At 38.2% G+C, this 15,591-nt stretch overlaps 1 protein-coding gene across 2 annotated transcripts in view; it reads left to right on the forward strand.

The window, feature by feature from the left end:
* The window catches only part of TSHR (thyroid stimulating hormone receptor), a 171,819-nt gene that overhangs the window by 28,045 nt on the left and 128,183 nt on the right, over positions 1-15,591 (forward strand). The gene's annotated exons all lie outside the window — the stretch shown is intronic.

Consider the following 15,591-nt stretch of genomic DNA (forward strand, 5'->3'; position numbering starts at 1 on the left):
TTTCTCCCATCAGGTTTTCCCTCAGCACTCTCCCACCTGGTCACACATATTTCTGTGGAGAGGTCATCTCTTATTGTTGAGGGGGGCGGTTTGAGGGGAGAGGTAACAAAACAAAACAAAAATGTAACTGCAAATATCCTGGTCATTGCTTTCTAAGATTGCACTAATTTCATAATCTGCCTTCTTCCTCTGTTCTCAGGCAGGAGCCTTCATTGGTATCTGTCAAAACTCCACCCTATCTCTTGCAAGGGCTAATCTCTTGCCCCAAATTTGGAAGAACTACAAATCCCCAAGGGCTTTGTAACCAGTTCACCCTTTGTTCTGAGTAGTTACATGTATACTTTTAAAATAAGGTTTTTAGTATTTTCTGCCCCATTTCCCATCCCTCTGTCGTTGTCACTTTTGGGAACAGAAAGGAGTCACACAGGGATGAGAGACGTTGGTTTTTATATATTTCATGTACTATTAGGTAAAAGAATTCTTTTCTTTGGTTCAACCTGCAGATGATTAACATCTCAGTACTTAGCTTGGATGGTCTCACTATCTAAAGTAGAATAAATCCAGAGACATTTGATGACAGAAAAAAGCCTAGGCCAGAAAACTTTTTGACTATGTTATTTAAGTTCAAATAGGTATAAGAGACAGTTTTATTTCAACTCTTGGTCAGTAGATATGACTCATATACGACTTATTGTGATAGAAGTATTTTTATGTTGGAATCAGTGTCAAGGTGGTTATCATAGTATTTCAGGAGCAGAAATAAAAGATTCTTATCTTAAAAATTCCGATTTCTACAATGCTTTAAGGCTCACAAAGCACCTTTGTCAATGTAACTTTATGAGGTAGATAATATGAATATTATCCACGTGAAGAAATGGGTTCAGAGAGATTAAGAGACTTGCATTTGGACTTGCCCAGTAAGTGTCAAAGCAGAACCTGAAACTCAGACTTCCTAATCCCAAGCCTGGTTCTCTTTCCAATATACCGCTGCTGATAAGTGGCAATGGTGTTTATTTGCAGGGATGTACTGATAAATGTTTAACAACTAGCTCTCTATGGAAAAAACATGCTTTGCATAATTATACATTTGAGTTACATTTTAAACATTTTCCCTATCACTTTCTTAAGTCTAGACTTTAGACCAGGAGTCTTGAAGTCACAGATTTCCCATTCCTGCTTTTGACAATCAACAAGAGCCCTGATTTGGAGTGTTACCTAATTTCTCAAGTGTAAATGCTCGCATGGAAAATGTAACAATCATCTCATCCAAGTCAATACCAGCCAGCTCCAGAACCCCACTGTTTGTTGGGGACTGTTAGGTTAAAATTTTTAAAAAAAAGAAAAGAAAAAGAAAAATCGATTCCTAACAATATTAACCAGATGAAGACACAAATTACATCTGTGATTTCCCAGGTGAGAGAACTCTTTCTCTCCCTGCAGCTTAACACCTTCTAGTCTTAAACATTTGTTGAAAACAGTGAGAAGTTAAATGGATTTCTAAGGGTGATAGCCCCAGTATATGTCAGAGGTGAGACTTAAACCAAAGTCTTCCTGGCTTTGAGGGAAGCCCTCTATCAACTATACCGGATAGCCTGTTGTTTACATTACTATCAGCAAATGTCAAGAGCTGTCTTCTGTTGGCTTCTCAGGTTATAGCAAATCTAAAAAGTGGCACTGAGGTTTTTTAGAAAGATTCTATTTAATTTACTAGGATAAGCAGAAGAGGGTTATACAGTGGTGGGCTGCTGATTGTCTACCTCTGAAGTCTGATTTTTCATGGTGTATCACAATATTGGATCTTTCTCTTTCTTCTGCATGTTCAGGAAATGCTTATTCCTTAATTTAAAGAATATATTAAGGAAATTCCTGAGACAGTAGTTATCTAGATTGCCTACTTTTAGTCGCTCAACAAGCATTTATTAAGAAAGGAGTCCTTGCTCGAGCTGAACTGCCAGGCATTCAAACTATGCTTCAGAGAGTGCAACTCTGATAGACTGGCCACATTGTTCGAAAGCAAAATATACGCTTGCCAAAAAGACTATTTTATGGAGAACTCACATGAGGCAGGTGATCACATGATGGTCAGAAGAAGTGATACAAGGACACTCTCAAGGTCTCTCTCAAGAACTTTGGATTTGACTGTGCAATATGGGAGACACTGGCACAGGACCGCTCAGCATAGTGTACCCACATAAGAAAGGGGGCTGTGCTCCATGAGCAAAGCAGAATTGAGATAGTACAAAGTAAATGTAGGATGTGCAAATTTGGAGTATCCACCCCAAATATTCATATGGACTCTCTGTGCCCAACCTGTGGTAGAGCATTCCAAGTTCATATTGGTCTGATCAGCCACAGTCAGACACACTGAAACTTCACTTTATCATGGTGATGTCCTTTTGGTCCTCTTTGAAAACAAAGGACAACAACCATTAAGAAGAGAGTAACCTTCTGGACCTAACCCAGCAATTACTGAGACAAAGGTTTATCTTCCAGCAGTGTCATATACGGACATCAACTATGTAGAAACTGAGCTGAATCTAAGACCATTCTTTCCAGATACAAAAGTAGCATAGGGGAGACTGTGACTCAAAATTAACGTGTGTGGGGTATGTTTATGCTCCTGTTCTTTTCAGTAAATATCCCTGTGTAAAAGCTAATTGATGTTAAATGATTGGAATTAATTGGAATGGGAATTAATCACTGGTGGTTAAAAATGGAGAACTGATGCAGTTTGGGGTTGCTGGGAAGCTCAAAATGTCAGGGGACAAGGCAGCATCCACCCGGAAAGAATTCACACATTCAAACTTTCTTCCAGTCAAAGTGTCAAGGTTTATTGTAATGGCTAAATTCCTAGTGAATCTGCAACTTAATGGGGTGAGACTGTTATTTATACACAAAAAAGGGACAGTGAAAAGATCTGGATGGAATTAAAGGATGGTAAATAGCCTGAGAGTATTATAATAGGAATATAAAGTAGTCTGGGGTGGGCCAAGAGTGACTATGAAAGGACTGTCAAGGATCTAGGTGGACTGGGGTGAGCCTGATGCCTTGGGTGAGATGCCAGTGATCTGGGCTGTTGAAATGTATGGGAGAATTCAGCGACTGGGTTGCTTTCATAGACAAGGTCTTTTCCTTTTAGGGGTTATAACAGTAAGGAGCCTGGCATACATAGGAGGGCCTGCTGTACAGGTTCTTAGATCTGCTTTCCTTAGCGGCTACCCAGAGTCTCATCTGGCACACAAAACTTCTTCCAAAAATTAAATCGCAAAGTAAAACCTCCCCTCACAGTACATATACTCTTTTCAGGGCTGGAGCACATGACCCTTGTGACCCAGTGGGTCTCAGGTGGCCTCATTAGAAATTAACAAAAGGTGTTTGAGGCCTATTAATGGGAGGGAAGACTGTTAACTCTTCCCTCCACCCACCATTAATCTGACATGGGTCCAGGTCCCAAAGACAAGGTCTTTTCTTTTTTTTTTTTTTTACCAGGCCTCATCACCCCCTTAGAACTACACTAAAATTGGGGCATTAGAACCTTTAAATGGGATTAGAGAAGATATCCCACCCTTCAAAAGTACCCCAGAGCCCTAAGAGAGTGATATGGCTAGCTAGGCTTTGGAAGTGATTTTGTGATTGTCCTGGATCACTGTATTGCTGAGAAGAGCTGTCAGTCATGGTTGATCATTGCACAGTAACAACAAAGGTTTTAAGGAAAAAAGTTTAGATAATTCTTTTCTGAGAATAGCAAAAATTGGAAAAATAATCACCATTCACGCTATCTCACAACAACAATGGATCTAGCTCTCTCCTCACAGAATGGAGAAAGTGAAAAAAGAAAACATCACAGTTTTCAGGAGATTGTTATTCATCTGTTAAAGATTATCAATTTTGTTGTCAAAAGAAGAGAGTTTTAAAAATTAAAAGAGAGTTTTAAAACTGGGTACCTTACGGTATCTTTTAGTTTTTCCTTCATTGTATAAGAAATGAAATAAAAAAAAATATTATGAGACATTTTTTTTTCCTTTTGGATACAGCTACTGAAGTCATTCGGGGAAAACCTTAAAAAAAATTTCCTACTTTTTCTGCTCTTTGTCTCCACTCTTGTAAGCAGATTCTATAAAAATTCTGTACAAATAACTGGATTCTATTTAGGCAGCATTATCTTGAGTGGTTGGGTAAAAAAAATTGTTTTTATGTTTTAATAAGATACTGGTACACAGCTGGATTCAGGATTTAATCAAAGTTTCTAGAAAAAAATCCCCATTTAGTAAATTTCAGTTCAGATGTGAAGGAGAAATAAGTTTTGTTGGGAAAAAAATTTGTTATTAAATCATGCAGAAGGCATGTCCAATGTATACCAAGAAAACTAGCTGAAAAATAGGAAGGACTTGAGTCAAGATGAAATCTTGTTGCTCAGTTGACCCTTTTGGGGGTTTTCTTGGCAAAGATATTGGAGTACTTTGCCATTCCCTTCTTCAGCTCATTTTGCAGATGAGGAAACTGAGGCAGACTGGGTTAAATGATTTATCCAGAGTCACACAGCTAGTAAATGTCTGAGGTCAGATTTGAACTCAGGAAGATGAGTCACCCTGATCCCAAGCCTAGGGGTCACTGTGTTACCTACCTGCCCCAAGACAAAATACCCTGGTTAAATATTGATCATATGAGTTATGAATACAGGGAAAAAAGATGATTTGGGTACATGTTTTAAACAAAACAGAACTCATATACCCAATTGTACGTTGTTTCTTTTAAAGAAGTCACCTTAGGAGACTATGTACTTATTCTATCCATGCTGTTAATACTCAATCTCTTGGAATTGCTTTCAGAGCTTATAGCACATTCTTAGGAATACATTTCAGTAGTGGAAAGTCTCACTCTTTGGAAGGTAGATTTAATTTTTAGAAATTGTCAAAAGTGATTTGACACCAAATTTGCTTAAACAAGATGGTTGATAAAGCTTGGTAATTTCAGTTTTGATATAAAAAAAAGTTTGGTTGTCACTAGGAGACACTTGGAAATGATTAACCATGACTCTAGAGGACCAATGATTAATCATGCTGCTCACTGCCTGACAGTGGGCTCAAGTTGCAGATTAAGATATACAGTTTTGGACATGGTCACTGCATGGATTTGTTTTTGCCTGACTATGCTTATCCATTACAAGGACTGTGTTTTTCATTTTTTTTTTCCACTGAGGGAAGAGGAAAAGAAGAGGGAGATCTAGCAATTGAGTTGCCAAAAAAAAAGAAATGAAATAAAGGTCTTGGGAACATTTTTTTAAAAAGCTCAGAAGAGAACAGAAGTTCAAAGGTAACTTTGAAAGTAACGCAATGAATTTATTATGCACTTTTTAAAAAGCAAGCTACATATAATATAGATCTTTTCTTTCACATATAATCTTTTTCTGTTCTACTTTATATATGGAATGGTTTTTTTGGTTGTTGTTTGCTAAGTTCAGAATTTTAAAGAATTTTTTTTTTTTTTACATTTTCATCTTAGTCATGTTGCATGGAAGAATTAAAATGAATGGGAGAAACCATGATAAAAAATAAAACACAAGAGAAAATAGTCTGCTTCATTTTGTGATCCAATTCCATAATTCTTTCTCTGGATGTGGAAGGCATTTTGCCTCAAGAATCCATTGGGAATTTTTCAGGTCCTTTTACTGCTCTGAAGGGCTAAATCTGCCAGAAAAATTCCTCACACACTGTGGTTGTTACTGTGTAAAGTGATCTCCTGGTTCTGCTTCTTTCATTCAGCATCAGTTCATATAAGTCTTTCCAGGTCTCTCTGAAGTCTTCCTGTTCATCATTTCTTATAGCACAATAGTATTCTATCACATTCATATGCCACAACTTGTTCAGCCATTCCCCAGTTGATGGGCATCCCCTTGATTTCCAGTTCTTGGCCACTGCAACGAAAGCTGTAATAAATATTATTGTACATGTGGGAAAGAATTTCTTAAAAGACAGCACTAAAACCTCTGTAATAGGCGTCCTTGGGACTCTTGGGGTTGTAGGTGGATTCTGTCAGAGAGGGGCTTATTTCAGGCTGCCTAAATTTCCTTGGGTGTGGGATCAATAAATATTCAAAAGAGCTCTAGAGAAGTTTCCTGCTCTATGTCAATTTCTTTGTCCCTTCCCCATGGCTAATTCTAGAAATAATTAGTTTTGGTACAGAAAAATAATATGAATCAGTCATTTATGTAACCTACTCACCATTAATGCCTATCTACAATGCGATATGGTAACAATCACGCGGATTATATTAAGTATGCTAGATTAACTTGATTCGAAGCTAGTTGACCACACTCGATATAAACTGTCTTCACCTTCTCCGTTACTGTGGAAGATAAACTCCCTCAGGCTGGCAACTAGGAATCATCCTGGATTCTTCACTATCTCTTGTCCTTCATATTCAAGCTATTGCCAAGGCTTGTTGGTTTCACCTTGGCATCATCTCTTGAATATGCCCCTTGTTCTCTTCTGATACTGTCACCATTCTCGTGCAGGTCCTCCTAAGTTCACTATAGTAACCTGCTGGTGGGTCAGTCTGCCTTCTCTAATCCGTTTTCTGTTGACCAATGAAGTAATTTTCCTAAAATTCAGGTATGATCATGTCACCCTACACCTCCACTCAATAGAGGCTCCCTAATGCCTGCAAGACACAAAATGCTCTGTTTGACATTCAAAGCCCTTCATAACCTAGCCACCTCCTCCCTTTCTAGCGTTCTTTCATCATACTCCCCAACACATACTTGTTAATCCAGTACGCTGGCTTCCTGTCTCTTCCCCAAATCTTTCAGACCAGGCACTTTCTCTGACTGTCCCCCATGACTGGAATGCTCTTCTTCCTCAATTCCAACTACTGACCTCCCTGGCTTCCTCTAGATACCAACTAAAATTCCTCCTTCTACAGAAAACCTTCCCTAATCCTTCTCAAATCCTGTGCTTTTGATTATTTCCAACTTATCCTTTATATAGCTTGATTTTTATACATTTGTTTGCATATTGTCTCTTCCATTAGATTGTAAGTTACTTAAAAGTAGGAACTGTTTTGCTTCTTTTTGTATCCACAGAGCTTAGCATAGTGTCGGCACAGTAGGCACTTAATCAATGTTTATTGAATGAGTATTAAATGAATGTTTACTTACTCCTAAGTGAAAAAAATTAGAGGGAATATGAGTCCCAATGTATACCTGTTAACGCATTGTATTATTATTATTAGAAAGGAGCATGCTGTGGTAGATGGAAAACTGGCCTCAAAGACAAGAAGACCTGGATTGAATTCTTGCATCTAATGCATACTGACTATATGGCAAGTCACTTAGTCTTTCTGTGCTCTAAGCCACTGTCTAAGATAATAAATTGGATAGAAGCTACCAAGCTGTGGGGAGAAAAGAAATTTACTCATTTGGAAGTTCCTTATGCCACTGAAGGCATGTCGCTTATTATTATTCATTAGTAATAATACCTCAAGTTTATTTTGTGGATATATAAAACCGAAGAGAAACAAAATGAGGTAGTGGAAAGAATTGTTTTTTCAGAGGTTCTGGAATCAGGTTTTTATTTTTCTATTAACTAGTTCTTGACCTTGAATAGCACATTTTCCCTTTTTAGACCTTAAGTTTCCTCATTTATAAAATAAGGTAGTTGGGAGTAAATTATTTCAAATGTCTTTTCCAGCTCTAAGATTCGATAAAAACTAGATGCTAATTGTCATTATCATATTCAGTTTCTTAAAAGATAATTTAAAGTTAATGAAAACCAGGTAGCCAATACTGTTAGGAAGGAATTCCTTAAAACATTAGAATTTTTGTGGTAAATTCAGAAGGAAAAAAAAAACACCTATAGAATGCCAGTCTTTCAGCTCTATCATTAAATAAACTAAGTCATTCCCTCTACTTTCTGTTTATATACATGTAGCCCCAAACTTATAAACATTTGACTTTTGCAGATCCCTTACAGACACTTGGGTTGTTTACATTTTTATCTGTAATTTCTAGTTTTTTTTTTTTAATTTCTGTGATTCAATTCAATAAACATTAATATCCACTATATGGGTAGCTAGGTGGCACAGTGGGTTTAGTGCCAGGGCTAGAGTCAGGAAAACTCATCTTCCTGAGTTCAAATCTGGCCTCAGAGGCAGTGGTGGGGAACCTACAGTCTCAAGGCCACATGTCCTTAGGTGCACCTGAGTCCAAGTTACACAGAATAAATCCTTTTATTAAGGGGATTTGTTCTGTAAAATTTGGATTCAGTCAAAGGGCTGCACTTGAGGACGTAGAGGGTCACATGTGGGCTTGAGGCCACAGGTTCCCCACCCTTGTTTCAGACACTAGCTGTATGATCCTAAGTAAATCATGTAACTTATTTTCCTGAGTTCAAACCTGGTCTAAGACCTGGGTGACTCTAGGCAAGTCACTTAACCCTATTTGCCTCAGTTTCCTCATCTGTAAAATGAGCTGGAGAAAGAAATGACAAACCACTCCAGTATCTTTGCCAAGAAAACTGCAAATGGGGTCATGGAGAATCCTACAAGACCAGGAAAACTAAACATCAAGAGCAATCCATTGTATGCAACATATACCATTTCCACTAACAAGTATTTCTTTTTGCTCCCCTTTTTTATTGCTGTTATTCCAGATGTGTGATTTCATAAATGTTGGGAACTCCTGATGTGGAGACTTCTTCCACTGATGCAGATTGGAATCTTCTCTGAAACTTATAGTCTTAGAGAATTACCTGAGGTCACATAAACTAGTGTAGGAAGCTTCCCTGCTCAAGCCCAGAAGGAACATGTGGACCTAGATCTTCGCGATTCAAAGCTGGCTCTCTCTTATTCCCACATACCTCCCAATTTGAATATATGGAATAAAATGAGTGGATCTTGGATAGTCTAAGTTTAAGCACTCTAAATATTATTGTTGGAATGATTTGAAAACTTTTTATGTGCATTAAAAATTTTAGAACTTTCTTTTTGCCAATTCAAGGCTTCTTGCACATTACAATTATTCTGGGAAGAATAGACAATTTTCTTTTCTGTATAAAATTTTAGAAGACTAATTAATAGTTTTCAAAGGAGGCTTTCTTATTCAGGATAATAGACATGTATCTTCAGCCTGGCAGAAGTTCAGATAACCTCCTCAAAGATACTGCTGCACCAGGGTAGGAAAGGAGCACAGTCCAGCATGGACCACACCAGCACAAACAGGGCCAGAGCAGGTTTCAGGGCACTGAATCATGACAGCTGTGGCAGTTTCCAGACTTCTCAATCTCAAAGCGCCAGACGATCTAGAAGGTCAGTGGGAAAAGTCTGTTGGACCTGTAGGAGAGAGGTGCGTAGTCAGGCCACAGCCCCTGGGTGGTGGTGGTGGCAGTGACAGTGGTTGCTTCAGAAGCTCTTTGCCCACAGAGGATGGGGAGATCAAACAGCTGATCAGAGGGGGATTGCAGTGATCTCTTTGCTGGCACCGTGGCAGGATTCTCTTGCTTTGCCCATGCTTGAATCTGGGTTGCAGATTATCATCAAAACTATCTGGTATTGGCTAAGAAATAGCAAAGTAGATCAGTGGGACAGAGTAGACATAAAATCTACTGCAGCAAATGAATACAGTCACCCAGTGTTTGATAAGCATAAAGATGAGTTTTGGGGATAACAATTCATTATTTGCTAAACAATTGTTGGCAAAGCTGGAGAGCAGTCTTGTAGAAATTGGGCATAGACCAATATCTTACAGCATTTACTGAGATAAGGTCAAAATGAATACATGACTTAGACATAAAGGGAGATATTACAAGAAAATTTGAAGAATGTGGAAAATATTACCTACCAGACTTATGGATAGGGTGAGCAATTTATGAACAAATAACAGAGAATAGTGAGATGTAAAATGAATAATTTTGGTTACATTAAACTGGGGGAAAATTTATGAACAGTTCTTCAGATAAAGGTCTCATATCTCAAATATATAAGGAACTTTGTCTAATCTGTAAGAATGAGAATCATTCCTCAATTGATAGTCAAAGTATATGAACAAGCAGTTTTCTGATGAAGAAATCAGAACAATTCATTGTCATTTGAAAAAGCATTCTAAATCTTTATTGATTACAGAAATACAAACTTAAACAACCTTGAGATATCATTTTACCCCTATCAAATTAGCTAAAACGATAAAAGGGGAAAGTGACAAGTACTGGAGGAGATGTGGAAAAACTGGGACTTTAACTCATTGTTGGTGGATCTGTGAATTGATCCAACCATTTTGGAGAGAGATTTGAAATTATGCCCAGAATTGTCAAGCTGTCTACACCTTTCACCCAGCAAAACCACTGTTAGATCTGTTTCCCAAGATGATTAGGGAAAATGGAAAAGAACCTATATGTTCTAAAATATTTATAGCAGCTCTGTTTGTGGCAGCAAAGAACTGGAAATTGTGGGGATGTCTATCAGCTGGGGAATGGCTAAACAAACTGTGGTATGTATTCATGATGGAATATAACTCTGCTATAAGAAATGATGAGCTCAATTATTTTAGAAAAGAATGGAGAGACCTCCATGAAATAATGAAGAGCAAAATGAGCAGAACCTAGAGAACGTTGTATACAGTAATAGCAGTATTGTTTTAAGAACAACTTGAGCAACCAAGTCATTCTATTTTAAATGTCCAAATTAACCTCAAATGTCCTATGAAGAAAGATGCAGATAGTGATGTTGCGGTGGTGTAGAAATGATGAGCTGGTTGATTTAGAAAAACATGGAAAGACTTGGGCTTAGCAGGGAAGATGCTATCTATCTTCAGAGAAACAGAGGATAGGAGGAAATAAGCATAGTATGGTCTTACGTATATGTGTATGTGTGTATATGGGTATATGTGTATGTTTATAGATGTATATATATATATGTATGCATATATGTATATCCACACTTAATTGTATTCTCCTTTGGGAGGGGGAGGGAGAAAATAAGGTAAAAAATGCACAGCAGAAAACAAAAGAAAACCAACAAGAAGGCAAAAAAACCCAAACAAACCCTAGGCAACTTTGAAAAGAACATATAGTATTTAATATATTGGTTTTCTGAAATGGAAATTTATTTTTATGTTGAATTCTCTCTTATGGTCTGCTGTGTACATGGCAATTTTTTTCTTTTTGTATTTAAGTGTAAAATCTTTTTAAATTACAAAAAAAAGGAGGGGAGGCACTGCAGTGAAGAGGGTTTAGGCAAGGCTTCCTGTAGAAAGTGAGATTTTAGGTGGGGCTTAAAAGAAGCCAGGGAGATGAGTAGTATGAGTTGAGGATAGAGAGCATTCCAGGTATGGGGGACAGCCAGAGAGACTGCCCTGACCTGAGAGATCTATATATCCAGCCCTACTTTGTCTGCTGAGTTGTAGTCACACATTTCCAAATGCCTTTTTGGACACCGTGAACTGAATCCTGTAAGCATTCCCATTCATTTCATTATGAAATCTGTCTCCTATCTTGAGTTTCCCTATTAATGTCAGTATCTCTACCATCTTCCTAGTGTCCCAGGCCTGAAAACAGTATAATCCTTAACCCCTCTCTCTCTCTCACTCATCCCACACATCCAATCTGTTGTGAATTCCCGTCATTTCCACCTTCACAACATCTCTCATATATTTAACATTTGTTAAGCACTTACCACATGTCAAGCTCTATGCTAAGCTCTGGAGAAATAAAAAGGAGAAAACAATATAGTCCCTACTCTCAAGGATCTAGTAGGAGAAGACAAAAGATAAAGGGGAGCTGGAAAGGTGGGGAAGGGATGGGAAATGCAGCTGGTGTGGAGGTAGAGTAGACTGGAAGGATCTTTCCCAATCCTTTTAGTTCCTAATGTTTTTTCCTTTCAGTTTATTTCACCTACTTTGTATAGGTCTTGTTTACACTTAGGCATTTGTTTATGGTCTCTCTCTTTAGAAGACATACTTACTTCTTGAGGACTAGAACTATTTTTTGCCTTTCTTTGTATCTCCAGCACCTGAAGCAGTGCCGTGAACATAGTATGCCCTTAATAAATGCTTACGGACTGATTTCCCATTAGCTGACATTCTGCCAGGACAGTGGTTAGAAAATTCACACCTCTTCTTAGTCTTCTAAGTAGTAATGATAATGCATTTCCAAATTACTAAGAGTATATCACTGTCCTCTTGAACCCCTTCTGCCCTCTCATTCATCTTTACCTCTCTAATGTTCCACTTCATATATGCCCACATCTTCTACTGTGCCCTCTGAAACTCTCATCCGTAATTATACATCCCTCCATTTTCCTCCATTCACCCCTTTCTCTCATGTTTTTTCTGTCTTCTAGTACTTGACCCCTTCAGACGATATTGCATCTTTGGCCATCCTTCCTAGTAGTGATGGCACCTTCTCTAATACCCCTCCCCCAACCCACAGATCCTAGAAAAGCAGTTGGACTACCCATTGTTCCATATAATCACTTCTAGGTTCTCCCTCTACTCATCTACCTTATTGCCTTTGAGTCTTACTTTACCTGAATTTATTACCATCTTGGTGGCTGTTATCTGTTGGCCCCCAGGACATCCTCTCTCCTTTCTCTGTGCATTCAGTGCCTACCTTGTAGCTGCTTTCTCTACACCAATTCCTGCCCATATATTAAGGATCTTCAACATACAAATGGACATTCTCTCAAATATCAGAACCATTACATTCCTCACTCTACTCAACTCATTCCACATCAGCTACACACCGTTTTGTTATACTCTTGATTTTGCCATCATACAGAAGTATTCAACTTCCATAATTATGAACTCTGAAATTCCTTCATCCGATTATCATCTCTTATCATGAATGTGAATAGCAATTGTTTCTGTTTTGGCCAGAACGCTGAGGGTCTCCACCTCCCAGATTTGTTGTTTTTTTTTTTTTTTTAAGACACCATTCTTTGCCTCATTTCTTATTAAGTGTTACTCACTGAACAGGCATTGTCTCAATCAAACTGAGATCTGTTGAAGACCTTCGCTTGAAAAAGTCTAGGCCCCTTTCTCACTGCATCCTGGGCCATCTCTAGTCATTCTGACCACTGGATCCAGATAGTTCTGGAGGAGAGTGAGGTTGATGACTTTGCACAACCCTTCCTTTATTTAAATCCAATTCACTTGTATGTCATGGCATTGCCTTCCTGATGTCATGGTCCTCTTCCAGAATGGAGGACAAACAGCCAGCAAGCAAGAAATCTCTTATCATTTTATCTTTCCCTGAATATTATTCCTCTGAAACTTATTATTTGCCATCACTGGGATTTCCAATTCTTCCACTCCTCTGGCCACTGCTTCTGCTCGATTGTCACAATATCTATTACTTTTTACTCTCAAATTCCTTCCTCCCTTGTCCTATCACTACCTTGCCAAACTCCAACCTTTATTATTCACATCCCCCTCCCCACTTCTGGACTCTGATACACGCTGCTGAATGGAGCTGAATGAAGTAATACAGTTATATTAATTGTATGCCCTACAAATTTATGTTCTCTTATCTCAACTGAATCTTCACAGCCAAAAGATAATTCTTCTATTCTCTTCTAATTGATTCTCTATCCCACTCATGATTGGCTATTCAAACTGAAGCTTTCCTCAAGCCTCTCACACAGCTCCTTCCCTATTCTCTAACTTGAGGACCTCGCCTCATATTTATTTACTAAGAAATCAAGGCAATTAGTCATAAATTTCTCTTCTCAAATTATTATCTCACAATACTTTGACATCAAATCCCATAATTTTCTCATTTATTCCACTCTGTGGTAAATAGGTAGTCTTTCTCTTCAACAAGACCAATTTAGCCACATTTATGATAGTTCCCATTTCCTCCCATCTTTTCTAATAGATTAGCCCTACTATCATCCTCTCTTTATTCCTAATATTCAATCTCTACCTCTCTACTTTTTCCTACCTACAAACATGCTCAAGTCCAAAAATTCATTAGTAGCTCATACTATCCCTGACATTATCGTTTATATCTTTGCCTTTCTTAACCAAACTCCTTCAAATGCCTACAAATCCTCCTGGATTTAAGCTTAAGCCCTTAACCTTGTATTGCTCCTAGACAATCCTCTAACACTTTACAAATTACAAACTTGTAAATAAATTGACCATCTTTATGGGATGGAGAAACTTGTCATTGTAGCATTTATCCACATTGATGTAATCGTAGGTTTAAATACAGTTTTTTTCCTCCCCTCCCAAAAGGCATAGAAGTGATAAAAGTTAGATCAGTGATTTCATTGGTATAGGAAATTTCCTTTATAAATGCAGATGGAACTTTATCTTTTATTGATACTCCTTGGGAGTTTCCTAGAGCACTGATATTGAAGTTCAGGGTACACCTCAAAATGTTGGGGTGCAAGGTCATTTTGAAAGAATTTTCTCAGGCTGTCTCCAAATCAAGAAAAGGGGGTATCAACACACCAAGCAGGCTCCTTCACCCCTTAAGGGAGATGCACCTTAAGGGATACCTCAGTTGAAGGGGGGCAGTTCCTTAACAGAGACAGCAGCTCCTTAAAAGAAACAGTATCCCCATGGAAAAGGAATAACCACCCCCCCTCCAAGGGAGACAGTTTCTTAAGGGAAATGCCCTCCCCTAAAGGGACATGCCTACTTAAGGGGACCACCCAATGAAGGGATATGCCTGAGTAAAGGGGATGCCCTCCACTTAAGGGATATGGGTCCTTAAGGGAGATACCCCCTAAAGGGAGAGTCTCCTTAAAGGGAACACCCTCTGATTAAGGAAGATGTCCCCAAGCCAGGAGAAGGCAGGGATTCTCATAGGAGGGGAGATGAGGTAGTCAGGGACAATAGTTTAGAATTTCTAACACCATTATTCCATTGTTTAGCCCAGGGTGGAGCGGCAGAGGAAGGAGGGAGCAGTTTCTGTATTTCATTGACCAGCCTACTTGAATCTCATGGTCTCCTAAAGTGGCTTTAAGTGGTACTTGAGATAATGAGCTTCTCATTGACCAGTCAATTTCAATCTCATCACTGAAAGAACAAATGATATAAAAATATATGTCTATACTCATATAGTCCCTATGTGTCAAAGGTGGGACTTGAACTCCGATCCTCTTGACTTCAAAGCCAGTTTCCATGACTTCATACTACTTGGTTGTAGTCATAAAAGATAATTAATATTATGACAAGTATTATACCATAGTTCATTTCTCTAAGGTGTTTCAGATGCTTAAATCTTGTTTCCTGTCCCCTTCATGTGCCAAAGTATACTTTAAGACCATATAGGTTATCCAGAACTCAGTATCATATTTTTTGTTGTTTTAAGGCCTCGTTCCCAATAATTGTTGTACCTAATTGAAAACATTCAACAAACATTTTTAGTGTGCAAAATGTGAAACTTTATTGCAACAATAACAAAAAGAGACTGTATATATTTATATCAGTGAGATCTTATATTTCAAAAGAGAACATTTAAAAGATCCACAGATTTTTCAGACTTTTTGTCCATATAAATGACTCCAATTTCAAACACAATTTGACAGCAATTCTTAACAAGCATTATATTCAGTGAATTGTACATAGACTAGAAATTGCAGCTATTGATG

Source organism: Notamacropus eugenii, chromosome 7 (assembly GCF_028372415.1).
Source record: "Notamacropus eugenii isolate mMacEug1 chromosome 7, mMacEug1.pri_v2, whole genome shotgun sequence".
NCBI lineage: Eukaryota > Metazoa > Chordata > Mammalia > Diprotodontia > Macropodidae > Notamacropus > Notamacropus eugenii.